The following is a 15,776-nucleotide window of genomic DNA, read 5'->3' on the forward strand; positions in this document are numbered from 1 at the left end:
CACTGCCCTATACACTGAATCACCAGCCCCAGCATGACCCCCTACACTGCCGGAACACCACTGTACTGCCCTAAACCCTGAAACACCACCCCCAATACGTCCCCCTACACTGCCCGAACACCACTGCTCTGCCCTAAACCCTGAAACACCAACCCGAGCATGACACCCTACACTGCCTGCACACCACTGCACTGCCCTAAACCCTGGAACACCACCTCCAGCATGACCCCCTACACTGCCCGAAAACTACTGCACTGCCCTAAACCCTGAAACAACAGCCCCAGCAAGACCCCCTACACTGTCCAAACACCACTGCCTTAAACCCTGAAACACCAGCCCTAGCAAGATCCCCTACACTGCCCGAACACCACTGCACTGCCCTAAACCCTGAATCACCACCCCCAGCACGACACCTTCACTGTCTGAACACCACTGCACTGCCCTAAACACTGAATCACCCCCTCATCACGATCCCTACACTGCCAGAACACCACTGCACTGCCCTAACCCTGAAACACCACTCCCAGCATGACCCCCTACACTGCTCGAACACCTCTGCTCTGCCCTAAACCCTGAAGAACCACCCCCAGAATGTCCCCCTACACTGGCCGAACACCACTGCTCTGCCCTAAACCCTGAAACACCAGCCCCAGCACGTCCCCCTACACTGCCCGAACACCACTGCTCTGCCCTAAATCCTGAATCACCAGCACGAGACCCTAAACTGCCCGAACACCACTGCTCTGCCCTAAACCCTGAAACACCACCCCCAGCATGACACCTTACACTGCCGGAATACCACTGCACTGCCCTAAACCCTGAAACACGAGCCCGAGCACGACCCTCTACGCTGCCCGAACACCACTGTACTGCCATAAACCCTCAAACACCAGTCCCAGCATGACCCCCTACACAGCCCTCACACCACTGCACTGACGTAACACTGAAACACCAGCCCCAGTACGATCCCCTACACTCCACGAACACCACTGCACTGCCCTAAACCCTGAAAAACCACCCCCTGCACGACCCCCTTACCTGCCCGAACACCACTGCCATGCCCTAAAACCCTGAACACCACCTCCACCATGACCCACTACACTGCTAGAACACCATTGCATTGCCCTAAACCCTGAACCACCATCACCAGCAAGACCCCCTACACTGCCCGAACACCACTGCTCTACACTAAAACCTGAAAAACAGCACTACCACCTACACTGCCCGAACACCACTGCTCTGCCCTAAACCCTGAAACCCCACCACAGCACGACCCCCTATACTGCCCGAACACCTCTGCACTGCAATAAACCCTGAAACACCAGCCCCAGCAAGACCCCCTACACTGGCCGAACACCACTGCTCTGCCCTACACCCTGAAACACCAGCCCCAGCACGTCCCCCTACACTGCCCGAACACCACTGCTCTGCCCTAAATCCTGAAACACCAGCACCAGCACGACACCCTAATCTGCCCGAACACCACTGCTCTGCCCTAAACCCTGAAACACCAGCCCCAGCACGTCCCCCTACACTGCCCGAACACCACTGCTCTGCCCTAAATCCGGAAAAACCAGCACCAGCACGACACCCCAATGTGCCCGAACACCACTGCTCTGCCCTACACCCTGAAACACCACCCCGAGCATGACACCCTACACTGCCCGAACACCACTGCACTGCCCTAAACCCTGAAACACAAGCCCCAGCACGACACCCTAAACTGCCCGAAAACCACTGCACTGCCCTAAACCCTGAAACACCAGCCCCAGCACGACCCCCTACACTGCCCGAACACCACTGCACTGCCCTAAACCCTGAAACACCAGCCCCAGCACAACTCCCTACACTGCCCGAACACCACTGCACTGCCCTAAACCCTTTAACACCATCCCCAGCAAGACCCCCAACACTGCCCGAACACCACTGCTCAGCACTAAACCCTGAAACACCACCCCCAGCACGACCCCCTACACTGCCCTCACACCACTGCACTGATGTAACACTGAAACACCAGCCCCAGTACGATCCCCTACACTCCACGAACACCACTGCACTGCCCTAAACCCTGAAAAACCACCCCCTGCACGACCCCCTTACCTGCCCGAACACCACTGCCATGCCCTAAAACCCTGAACACCACCTCCACCATGACCCACTACACTGCTAGAACACCATTGCACTGCCCTAAACCCTGAACCACCATCACCAGCAAGACCCCCTACACTGCCCGAACACCACTGCTCTACACTAAAACCTGAAAAACCAGCACTACCACCTACACTGCCCGAACACCACTGCTCTGCCCTAAACCCTGAAACCCCACCACAGCATGACCCCCTATACTGCCCGAACACCTCTGCACTGTAATAAACCCTGAAACACCAGCCCCAGCAAGACCCCCTACACTGGCCGAACACCACTGCTCTGCCCTAAACCCTGAAACAGCAGCCCCAGCACGTCCCCCTACACTGCCCAAACACCACTGCTCTGCCCTAAATCCTGAAACACCAGTACCAGCACGACACCCTAATCTGCCCGAACACCACTGCTCTGCCCTAAACCCTGAAACACCAGCCCCAGCACGTCCCCCTACACTGTCCGAACACCACTGCTCTGCCCTAAATCCGGAAAAACCAGCCCCAGCACAACTCCCTACACTGCCCGAACACCACTGCACTGCCCTAAACCCTTTAACACCATCCCCAGCAAGACCCCCAACACTGCCCGAACACCACTGCTCAGCACTAAACCCAGAAACACCACCCCCAGTACGTCCCCCTACATGGCCCGAACACCACTGCTCTACACTAAAATCTGAAAAACCAGCACTACCACCTACACTGCCCGAACACCACTGCTCTGCCTAAACCCTGAAACCCCACCCCCAGCATGACCCCTATAGTGCCCGAACACCACTGCACTGCCCTAAACCCTGAAACACCAGCCCCAGTAAGACCCCCAACACTGCCTGAACACCACTGCACTGCCCTAAACCCTGAAACACCACCCCCAGCATGACCCCCTACACTGCCGAAACACCACTGCACTGCCCTAATCCCAATAACACCAGCCCTAGCAAGATCCCCTACACTGCCCAAACACCACTGCACTGCCCTAAACCCTGAATCACCACCCCCAGCACGACCCCTACACTGCCCGAACACCACTGCTCTGCCCTAAACCCTGAAACACCACCCCCAGCAAGACCCCCTACACTGGCCGAACACCACTGCTCTGCCCTAAACCCTGAAACAGCAGCCCCAGCATGTCCCCCTACACTGCCCGAACACCACTGCTCTGCCCTAAATCCTGAAACACCAGCACCAGCACGACACCCTAATCTGCCCGAACACCACTGCTCTGCCCTACACCCTGAAACACCACCCCGAGCACGACACCCTACACTGCCCGAACACCACTGCACTGCCCTAAACCCTGAAACACAAGCCCCAGCACGACACCCTAAATGCCCGAACATCACTGCACTGCCCTAAACCCTTTAACACCATCCCCAGCAAGACCCCCAACACTGCCCGAACACCACTGCTCAGCACTAAACCCTGAAACACCACCCCCAGTAAGTCCCCCTACACGGCCCGAACACCACTGCTCTACACTAAAATCAGAAAAACCAGCACTACCACCTACACTGCCCGAACACCACTGCTCTGCCTAAACCCTGAAACCCCACCCCCAGCATGACCCCTATAGTGCCTGAACACCACTGCACTGCCCTAAACCCTGAAACACCAGCCCCAGCAAGACCCCCAACACTGCCCGAACACCACTGCACTGCCCTAAACCCTGAAACACCACCCCCAGCATGACCCTCTATACTGCCGAAACACCACTGCACTGCCCTAATCCCTGAAACACCAGCCCTAGCAAGATCCCCTACACTGCCCGAACACCACTGCACTGCCCTAAACCCTGACTCACCACCCCCAGCACGACCCCTACACTGCCCGAACACCACTGCTCTACCCTAAACCCTGAAACACCACCCCAGCACGTCCCCTACACTGCCCAAACAACACTGCACTGCCTTAATCCCTAAAACACCAGCCCCAGCACGACCCCTCACACTGCCCGAACACCACTGCACTGCCCTAAACCCTGAAACACCAGCCCCACCATGACCCCCTATACTACCCGAACACAACTGCACTGCCCTAAACACTGAAACACCAGCCCCAGCACGACCCCCTACACTGCTCGAACACCACTGCACTGCCCTAAACACTGAAACCCCAGCCCCAGCACGACACCCTAAACTGCCCGAACCTCACTGCATAGCCTTAAACCCTGAAACACCACCTCCACCACGACCCCCTACACTGCTCTCACACCACTGCACTGCCCTAATCCTTGAAACACCATCCCCAGTACGTCCCCCTACACTGCCGAACACCACTGCACTGCCCTAAACCCTGATTCGCCAGCCCCAGCATGACCCCCTACACGGCCCGTACACCACTGCACTGCCCTAAACACTGAATCACCAGCCGCAGCATGACCCCCTACACAGCCCAAACACCACTGCACTGCCCTAAACCCTGAAACACCACCCCAATACGTCCCCCTACACTGCCCGAACACCACTGCTCTGCCCTAAACCCTGAAACACCAACCCAAGCATGACCCCCTACACTGCCTGCACACCACTGCACTGCCCTAAACCCTGGAACACCACCTCAAGCATGACCCCCTACACTGCCCAAATACTACTGCACTGCCCTAAACCCTGAAACAACAGCCCCAGCAAGACCCCCTACACTGTCCAAACACCACTGCCTTAAACCCTGAAACACCAGCCCTAGCAAGATCCCCTACACTGCCCGAACACCACTGCACTGCCCTAAACCCTGAATCACCACCCCCAGCACAACCCCTACACTGTCTGAACACCACTTCACTGCCCTAAACCCTGAATCACCCCCCTCATCACGATCCCTACACTACCCGAACACCACTGCACTGCCCTAAACCCTGAAACACCACTCCCAGCATGACCCCCTACACTGCCCGAACACGACTGCTCTGCCCTAAATCCTGAAACACCAGCACCAGCACGACACCCTAATCTGCCCGAACACCAGTGATCTGCCCTAAACCCTGAAACACCAGCCCCAGCACGTCCCCCTACAGTGCCCGAACACCACTGCTCTGCCCTAAATCTTGAATCACCAGCACAAGACCCTAAAGTGCCCGAACACCACTGCTCTGCTCTAAACCGTGAAACACCACCACCAGCATGACACCTAACACTGCCCGAACACCACTGCCATGCCCTAAAACCCTGAAACACCACCTCCACCATGACCCACTACACTGCTAGAACACCATTGCACTGCCCTAAACCCTGAAACACCATCACCAGCAAGACCCCCTACACTGCCCGAACACCACTGCTCTACACTAAAACCTGAAAAACCAGCACTACCACCTACACTGCCCGAACACCACTGCTCTGCCCTAAACCCTGAAACCCCACCCCAGCACTACCCCCTATACTGCCCGAACACCTCTGCACTGCCCTAAACCCTGAAACACCAGCCCCAGCAAGACCCCCTACACTGGCCGAACACCACTGCTCTGCCCTAAACCCTGAAACACCAGCCCCAGCACGTCCCCCTACACTGCCCGAACACCACTGCTCTGCCCTAAATCCTGAAACACCAGCACCAGCACGACACCCTAATCTGCCCGAACACCACTGCTCTGCCCTAAACCCTGAAACACCAGCCCCAGCACGTCCCCCTACACTGCCCAAACACCACTGCTCTGCCCTAAATCCGGAAAAACCAGCACCAGCACGACACCCTAATCTGCCCGAACACCACTGCACTGCCCTAAACCCTGAAACACCACCCCAGCACGTCCCCTACACTGCCCAAACAACACTGCACTGCCTTAATCCCTAAAACACCACCCCCAGCACGACCCCTACACTGCCCGAACACCACTGCTCTACCCTAAACCCTGAAACACCACCCCAGCACGTCCCCTACACTGCCCAAACAACACTGCACTGCCTTAATCCCTAAAACACCAGCCCCAGCACGACCCCTCACACTGCCCGAACACCACTGCACTGCCCTAAACCCTGAAACACCAGCCCCACCATGACCCCCTATACTACCCGAACACAACTGCACTGCCCTAAACACTGAAACACCAGCCCCAGCACGACCCCCTACACTGCTCGAACACCACTGCACTGCCCTAAACACTGAAACCCCAGCCCCAGCACGACACCCTAAACTGCCCGAACCTCACTGCATAGCCTTAAACCCTGAAACACCACCTCCACCACGACCCCCTACACTGCTCTCACACCACTGCACTGCCCTAATCCTTGAAACACCATCCCCAGTACGTCCCCCTACACTGCCGAACACCACTGCACTGCCCTAAACCCTGATTCGCCAGCCCCAGCATGACCCCCTACACGGCCCGTACACCACTGCACTGCCCTAAACACTGAATCACCAGCCGCAGCATGACCCCCTACACAGCCCAAACACCACTGCACTGCCCTAAACCCTGAAACACCACCCCAATACGTCCCCCTACACTGCCCGAACACCACTGCTCTGCCCTAAACCCTGAAACACCAACCCAAGCATGACCCCCTACACTGCCTGCACACCACTGCACTGCCCTAAACCCTGGAACACCACCTCAAGCATGACCCCCTACACTGCCCAAATACTACTGCACTGCCCTAAACCCTGAAACAACAGCCCCAGCAAGACCCCCTACACTGTCCAAACACCACTGCCTTAAACCCTGAAACGCCAGCCCTAGCAAGATCCCCTACACTGCCCGAACACCACTGCACTGCCCTAAACCCTGAATCACCACCCCCAGCACAACCCCTACACTGTCTGAACACCACTTCACTGCCCTAAACCCTGAATCACCCCCCTCATCACGATCCCTACACTACCCGAACACCACTGCACTGCCCTAAACCCTGAAACACCACTCCCAGCATGACCCCCTACACTGCCCGAACACGACTGCTCTGACCTAAATCCTGAAACACCAGCACCAGCACGACACCCTAATCTGCCCGAACACCACTGATCTGCCCTAAACCCTGAAACACCAGCCCCAGCACGTCCCCCTACAGTGCCCGAACACCACTGCTCTGCCCTAAATCTTGAATCACCAGCACAAGACCCTAAAGTGCCCGAACACCACTGCTCTGCTCTAAACCGTGAAACACCACCCCCAGTACGTCCCCCTACATGGCCCGAACACCACTGCTCTACACTAAAATCTGAAAAACCAGCACTACCACCTACACTGCCCGAACACCACTGCTCTGCCTAAACCCTGAAACCCCACCCCCAGCATGACCCCTATAGTGCCCGAACACCACTGCACTGCCCTAAACCCTGAAACACCAGCCCCAGTAAGACCCCCAACACTGCCTGAACACCACTGCACTGCCCTAAACCCTGAAACACCACCCCCAGCATGACCCCCTACACTGCCGAAACACCACTGCACTGCACTGCCCTAATCCCAATAACACCAGCCCTAGCAAGATCCCCTACACTGCCCAAACACCACTGCACTGCCCTAAACCCTGAATCACCACCCCCAGCACGACCCCTACACTGCCCGAACACCACTGCTCTGCCCTAAACCCTGAAACACCAGCACCAGCACGACACCCTAATCTGCCCGAACACCACTGCACTGCCCTAAACCCTGAAACACAAGCCCCAGCACGACACCCTAACCTGCCCGAAAACCACTGCACTGCCCTAAACCTTGAAACACCAGCCCCAGCACGACCCCCTACACTGCCCGAACACCACTGCACTGTCCTAAACCCTGAAACACCAGCCCCAGCACAACTCCCTACACTGCCCGAACACCACTGCACTGCCCTAAACCCTTTAACACCATCCCCAGCAAGACCCCCAACACTGCCTGAACACCACTGCTCAGCACTAAACCCTGAAACACCACCCCCAGTACGTCCCCCTACACGGCCCGAACACCAATGCTCTACAATAAAATCTGAAAAACCAGCACTACCACCTACACTGCCCGAACACCACTGCTCTGCCCTAAACCCTGAAACCCCAACCCCAGCACAACCCCCTATACTGCCCGAACACCACTGCACTGCCCTAAACCTTGAAGCACCAGCCCCAGCAAGACCCCCTACACTGCCCGAACACCACTGCACTGCCCTAAACCCTGAAACACCAGCCCCAGCAAAATCCCCTACACTGTCCGAACACCACTGCACTGCCCTAAACCCTGAAACACCAGCCCCAGCATGACCCCTACATTGCCCAAACACCACTGCTCTGCCATAAACCCTGAAACACCACCCCCAGCACGTCCCCCTACACTGGCCGAAAACCACTGCTCTGCCCTAAACCCTAAAACACCAGCCCCAGCACGTCCCCCTACACTGCCCGAACACCACTGCTCTGCCCTAAATCCTGAAACACCACCCCCAGCAAGACACCCTACACTGCCCGACCACCACTGCACTGCCCTAAACCCTGAAACACAAGCCCCAGCACGACACCCTAAACTGCCCGAAAACCACTGCACTGCCCTAAACCCTGAAACACCAGCCCCAGCACGACCCCCTACACTGCCCGAACACCACTGCACTGCCCTAAACCCTGAAATACAATCCCCAGCACGACCCTCTACACTGCCTGAACAGCACTGCACTGCCCTAAACCCTGAATAACCAGCCACACCATGACGCCCTACACTGCCCGAACACCACTGCACTGCCCTAAACCCTTAACACCAGCCCCAGCACGACCCCCTACACTGCCCGAACACCACTGCACTGCGTTAAACCCTAAAACACCAGCCCCAGCACGACCCCCTACACTGCCCGAATACCACTGCACTGCCGTAACCCTGAAACACCAGCCCCAGCACGATCCCCTACACTGCCCAAACACCACTGCACTGCCCTAAACCCTGAAACACCAGCCCCAGCACGACCCCTACATTGCCCAAACACCACTGCTCTGCCATAAACCCTGAAACACCACCCCCAGCACGTCCCCCTACACTGGCCGAAAACCACTGCTCTGCCTTAAACCCTGAAACACCAGCCCCAGCACATCCCCCTACACTGCCCGAACACCACTGCTCTGCCCTAAATCTTGAAACACCACCCCCAGCAAGACACCCTACACTGCCCGAACACCACTGCACTGCCCTAAACCCTTAACACCAGCCCCAGCACGACCCCTACACTGCCCGAACACCACTGCACTGCGTTAAACCCTAAAACACCAGCCCCAGCACGACCCCCTACACTGCCCGAATACCACTGCACTGCCGTAACCCTGAAACACCAGCCCCAGCACGATCCCCTACACTCCACGAACACCACTGCACTGCCCTAAACCCTGAAACACCACCCCCAGCACAACCCTCTAAACTGCCCAAACACCCCTGCCCTGCCCTAAAACCCTGAAACACCACCTCCACCACAACCCACTACACTGCCCGAACACCACTGCACTGCCCTAAACCCTGAAACACCATCCCTAGCAAAACCCCCTTCACTGCCTGAACACCATTGCTCAGCACTAAACCCTGAAACACCACCCCAGTACGTCCCCCTACACTGCCCGAACACCACTGCTCTACACTAAATCCTGAAAAACCAGCACCAGCATGACCCCCTACACTGCCCGAACACCACTGCTCTACCTTAAACCCAGAAACCCCACCCCTAGCACGACCCCCTCCACTGCCCGAACACCACTGCACTGCTCTAAACCCTGAAACACCAGCCCCAGCACGACCCCCTAAACTGCCCGTACACCACTGCACTGCCCTAAACCCTGAAACACCACCCCCAGCACAACCCCCTATACTGCCCAAACACCACTGCGCTGCCCTAAACCCTGAAACACCAGCCCCAGCAAGACCCCTACACTGCCTGAACACCACTGCACTGCCCTAACCCAGAAACACCAGCCGTAGCAAGATCCCCTACACTGCCCGAACACCACTGCACTGCCCTAAACCCTGGATCACCACCCCCAGCACGACCCCTACACTGCCTGAACACCACTGCACTGCCCTAAACCCTGAATCACCACCTCCAGCACCACCCATACAATGCCCGAACACCACTGCACTGCCCTAAACCCTGAAACACCACTCCCAGCATGACCCCCTACACTGCCCGAACACCACTGCTCAGCACTAAACCCTGAAACACCACCCCCAGCATGTCCCCCTACACTGGCTGAACACCACTGCTCTGCCCTAAAATCTGAAACACCAGCCCCAGCATTTCCCCCTACACTGCCCGAAGACCACTGCTCTGCCCTAAATCCTGAAACACCAGCACGAGACCCTAAACTGCCCTAACACCACTGCTGTGCCCTAAACCCTGAAACACCACCACCAGCATGACACCCTACACTGTCCGAACACCACTGCAGTGCCCTAAACCCTGAAACACCACCTCCACCACGACCCCCTACACTGCCTGAACACAACTGCACTGCCCTAAACCCTGAAACACCAGCCCCAGCACGACCCCTACACTACCCTAACACCACTGCACTGCCCTAAACCCTGACACCATCCCCAGTACGTCCCACAACACTGCCCGAACACCACTGCTCTGCCCTAAACCCTGAAACACCAGCCCCAGCACGACGCCCTACACTGCCCGAACACCACTTCACTGCCCTAAACCCTGAATCACCAGCCCCAGCACGACCCCTACACTGCCAGAACACCACTGCACTGCCCTCAACCCTGAAACACAAGCCCCAGCACGACACCCTAAAATGCCCGAACACCACTGCACTGCCCTAAACCCTGAAACACCAGCCCCACCATGACCTCCTACAATACCCGAACACCATTTCACTGCCCTAAACCCTGAAACACCAGCCCCAGCACGACCCCCTACACTGCCCGAACACCACTGCACTGCCCTAAACCATGAAACACCAGCCCCAGCACGACCCCTACACTCCCCGAACACCACTGCACTGCCCTAAACCCTGAAACACCAGCCCCAGCACGAACCCCTACACTGCCCATACACCACTGCCCTGCCCTAAAACCCTGAAACTCCAGCCCCAGCACGAGCCCCTACACTGCCCGAACACCACTGCACTGCCCTAAACCCTGAAACACCAGCCCCACCACAACCCCCTACACTACCCGAACACCACTGCACTGACCTAAACCCTGAAACACCAGCCCCACCACAACCCCCTACACTGCCCGAACACCATTCCACGGCCCTAAACCCTGAAACACCAGCCGCAGCACGACCCCCTACACTGCCCGAACACCACTGCCATGCCCTAAACCCTGAAACACCAGCACCAGCACGACACCCTAAACTGCCTGAACACCACTGCTCTGCCCTAATCCCTGAAACACCACACCCAGCACAACAGCCAACACTTCCCGAACACCACTGCACTGCCGTAAACCCTGAAACACAAGCCCCAGCATGACACCCTAAACTACCCGAACACCACTGCACTGCCCTAAACCCTGAAACACCAGCCCCAGCACAACCCCCTACACTGCCTGAACACCAGTGCACTGCACTAAACCCTGAAACACCAGAGCCAGCATGACCCCCTACACTGCCCGAACACCACTGCACTGCACTAAACCCTGAAACACCAGCCCCAGCACGACCCCCTACCCTGCCGAACACCACTGTACTGCCCTAAACTCATAATCACCATCCCCAGCACGACCTCCTATAGTGCCCGAGCACCACTGCACTGCCCTAAACACCGAAACACCAGCCCCAGTATGACCCCCTACACTGCCCGTACACCACTGCACTGCTGTAAACCCTGGAACACCAACCCGAGCACGACCCCCTACACTACCCGAACACCACTGCACTGCCCTAAACCCTGAAACACCAGCCCCACCATGACCCCCTATACTGCCCGAACACCAATGCACTCCCCTAAACCCTGAAACACCAGCCCCAGCACAAACCCCTACACTGCCCGAACACCACTGCACTGCCCTAAAACCCTGAAACTCCAGCCCCAGCATGAGAACCTACACTGCCCGAACACCACTGCACTGCCCTAAACCCTGAAACACCAGCCCCACCACGTTCCCCTACACTACCCGAACACCACTGCACTGACCTAAACCCTGAAACCCCAGCCCCAGCACAACCCCCTACACTGCCCGAACACCACCCCACTGCCCTAAACCATGAAACACCACATCCTCCACTACCCCCTACATTCCCCTGACACCACTGCACTACCCTAAACCCTGAAACACCATCCCTAGTACGTCCCCCTATACTGCCCAAACACCACTGATCTGCCCTAAACCCTGAAACACCAGCACAACCTCGACACTCCCGAAACACCACTGCACTGCCCTAAACCCTAAAACACTAGCCCCAACACAACCACCTACACCACCCGAACACCACTGCACTGTCCTAATCCCTGAAACACCACCCCCGCATGACCCCCTACACTGCTCAAACACTACTGCACTGCCCTAAACCCTGTAACACCACCCCCAGCAGGACCCCCTACACTGCCCGAACACCACTGCCCTGCCCAAAAACCCTGAAACACCACCTTCACCACGACCCACTACACTGCCCGAACACCACTGCACTGCCCTAAACCCTGAAACACCATCCCCAGCAAGACCCCCAACACTACCCGAACACCACTACTCAGCATTAAACCCTGAAACACCACCCCCAGTATGTCCCCCTACACTGCCCGAACACCACTGCTCTACACTAAAACCTGAAAAACCAGCACTACCACCTACACTACCCGAACACCACTGCTCTGCCCTAAACCCTAAAACCCCACCCCCAGCACGACCCCCTATACTGCCCGAACACCACTGCACTGCCTTAAATCCTGAAGCACCAGCCCCAGCAAGACCCCCTACACTGCCCGAACACCACTGCACTGCCCTGAACCCTGAAACACCACCCCAGCACGACTCCTACAGTGCCCGAACACCACTGCACTGCCCTAAACCCTGAAACACCAGCCCCAGCAAGATCCCCTACACTGACCGAACACCACTGCACTGCCGTAAACCCTGAAACACCACCCCCAGCACGACACCTACACTGCCCGAACACCACTGCTCTGCCCTAAATCCTGAAACACCAGCACCAGCACGACACCCTAATTTGCCCGAACACCACTGCTCTGCCCTAAACCCTGAAACACCACCCCCAGCACGAAACCCTACACTGCACGAACACCACTGCACTGCCCCAAACCCTGAAGCACAAGCCCCAGCACGACCCCCTACGCTGCCTGAACACCACTGCACTGCCCTAAACCCTGAAACACCAGCCCCAGCACGACCCCCTACGCTGCCTGAACACCACTGCACTGCCCTAGACACTGAAACACCAGCCCCAGCAAGAATCCCTACACTGCAAGTACACCACTGTACTGCCCCAAACCCTGAAACACCAGCCCCAGCACGACCCCCTACACTGCCCGAACACCACTGCACTGCCCTAAACCCTGAAATACAAGCCCCAGCACGACGCTCTACACTACCTGAACACCACTGCACTGCCCTAAACACTGAAGCACCAGCCTAAGCACGACCCCATACATTTCCCGAACACCACTGCAATGCCCTAAACCCTTAAACACCAGCCCCAGCACGACCCCCTACACTGCCCGAACACCACTGCACTGCTCTAAACCCTAAAACACCAGTCCCAGAATGACCCCCTACACTGCCCGAACACCCCTGCCCTGCACTAAAACCCTGAAACACCACCTCCACCACGACCCACTACAGCTCCCGAACACCACTACACTGCCCTAAACCCTGAAACACCATCCCCAGCAAGACCCCCTAAACTGCCCGAACACCACTGCTCAGCACTAAACCCTGAAATACCACCCCCAGTATGTCCCACTACACTGCCCGAACACCACTGCTCTCCACTAAACACTGAAAAACCAGCACCAGCACGACCCCCTACACTGCCCGAACACCACTGCACTGCCCTGAACCCTGAAACACCACCCCCAGCACGACTCTTACAGTGCCCGAACACCACTGCACTGCCCTAAACCCTGAAACACCAGCCCCAGCAAGATCCCCTACACTGACCGAACACCACTGCACTGCCGTAAACCCTGAAACACCACCCCCAGCACGACACCTACACTGCCCGAACACCACTGCTCTGCCCTAAACCCCGAAACATTACCCCCAGCACGTCCCCCTACACTGGCCAAACACCACTGCTCTGCCCTAAACCCTGAAACACCAGCCCAGCACGTCCCCCTTCACTGCCCGAACACCACTGCTCTGCCCTAAATCCTGAAACACCAGCACCAGCACGACACCCTAATTTGCCCGAACACCACTGCTCTGCCCTAAACCCTGAAACACCACCCCCAGCACGAAACCCTACACTGCACGAACACCACTGCACTGCCCCAAACCCTGAAGCACAAGCCCCAGCACGACACCCTAAACTGCCTGAAATCCACTGCACTGCCCTAAACCCTGAAACACCAGCCCCAGCACGACCCCCTACACTGCCTGAACACCACTGCACTGCCCTAGACACTGAAACACCAGCCCCAGCAAGACTCCCTACACTGCAAGTACACCACTGCACTGCCCCAAACCCTGAAACACCAGCCCCAGCACGACCCCCTACACTGCCCGAACACCACTGCACTGCCCTAAACCCTAAAATACAAGCCCCAGCACGACGCTCTACACTACCTGAACACCACTGCACTGCCCTAAACACTGAAGCACCAGCCTAAGCACGACCCCATACATTTCCCGAACACCACTGCAATGCCCTAAACCCTTAAACACCAGCCCCAGCACGACCCCCTACACTGCCCGAACACCACTGCACTGCTCTAAACCCTAAAACACCAGTCCCAGAATGACCCCCTACACTGCCCGAACACCCCTGCCCTGCACTAAAACCCTGAAACACCACCTCCACCACGACCCACTACAGCTCCCGAACACCACTGCACTGCCCTAAACCCTGAAACACCATCCCCAGCAAGACCCCCTAAACTGCCCGAACACCACTGCTCAGCACTAAACCCTGAAACACCACCCCCAGTATGTCCCACTACACTGCCCGAACACCACTGCTCTCCACTAAATCCTGAAAAACCAGCACCAGCACGACCCCCTACACAGCCCGAACACCACTGCTCTGCCCTAAACTCTGAAACCCCACCCCCAGCACGACCCCCTTCACTGCCTGAACACCACTGCACTGCCCTAAACCCTGAAACACCAGCCCCAGCATGACCCCCTACACTGCCAAAACACCACTGCACTGCCCTAAACCCTGAAACACCACCCCCTGCATGACCCCCTACTCTGCCGGATCACCACTGCACTGCTCTAAACCCTGAAACACCAGCACCAGCACGACACCCTAAACTTCCTGAACACCACGGCTCTGCCCTAAACCCTAAAGCACCACCCCAAGCACGACACCCTACACTTCCCGAATACCACTGCACAGCCCTAAACCTTGAAACACAAGTCCCAGCACGACACCCTAAACTGCCCGAACACCACTGCACTGCCCTAAACCCTGAAACACCAGCCCCAGCACGACCACCTATACTGCCCGAACACCACTGCACTGCCTGAAACCCTGAAACACCAGCCCCAGCACGACCCCCTACACTGCCCGAACAGCACTGCTCCACCCTAGACCCTGAAACACTAGTCCCAGTACTACCCCC

This window comes from Triturus cristatus, chromosome 1_1 (genome assembly GCF_964204655.1).
Source record: "Triturus cristatus chromosome 1_1, aTriCri1.1, whole genome shotgun sequence".
NCBI classification, from domain to species: domain Eukaryota; kingdom Metazoa; phylum Chordata; class Amphibia; order Caudata; family Salamandridae; genus Triturus; species Triturus cristatus.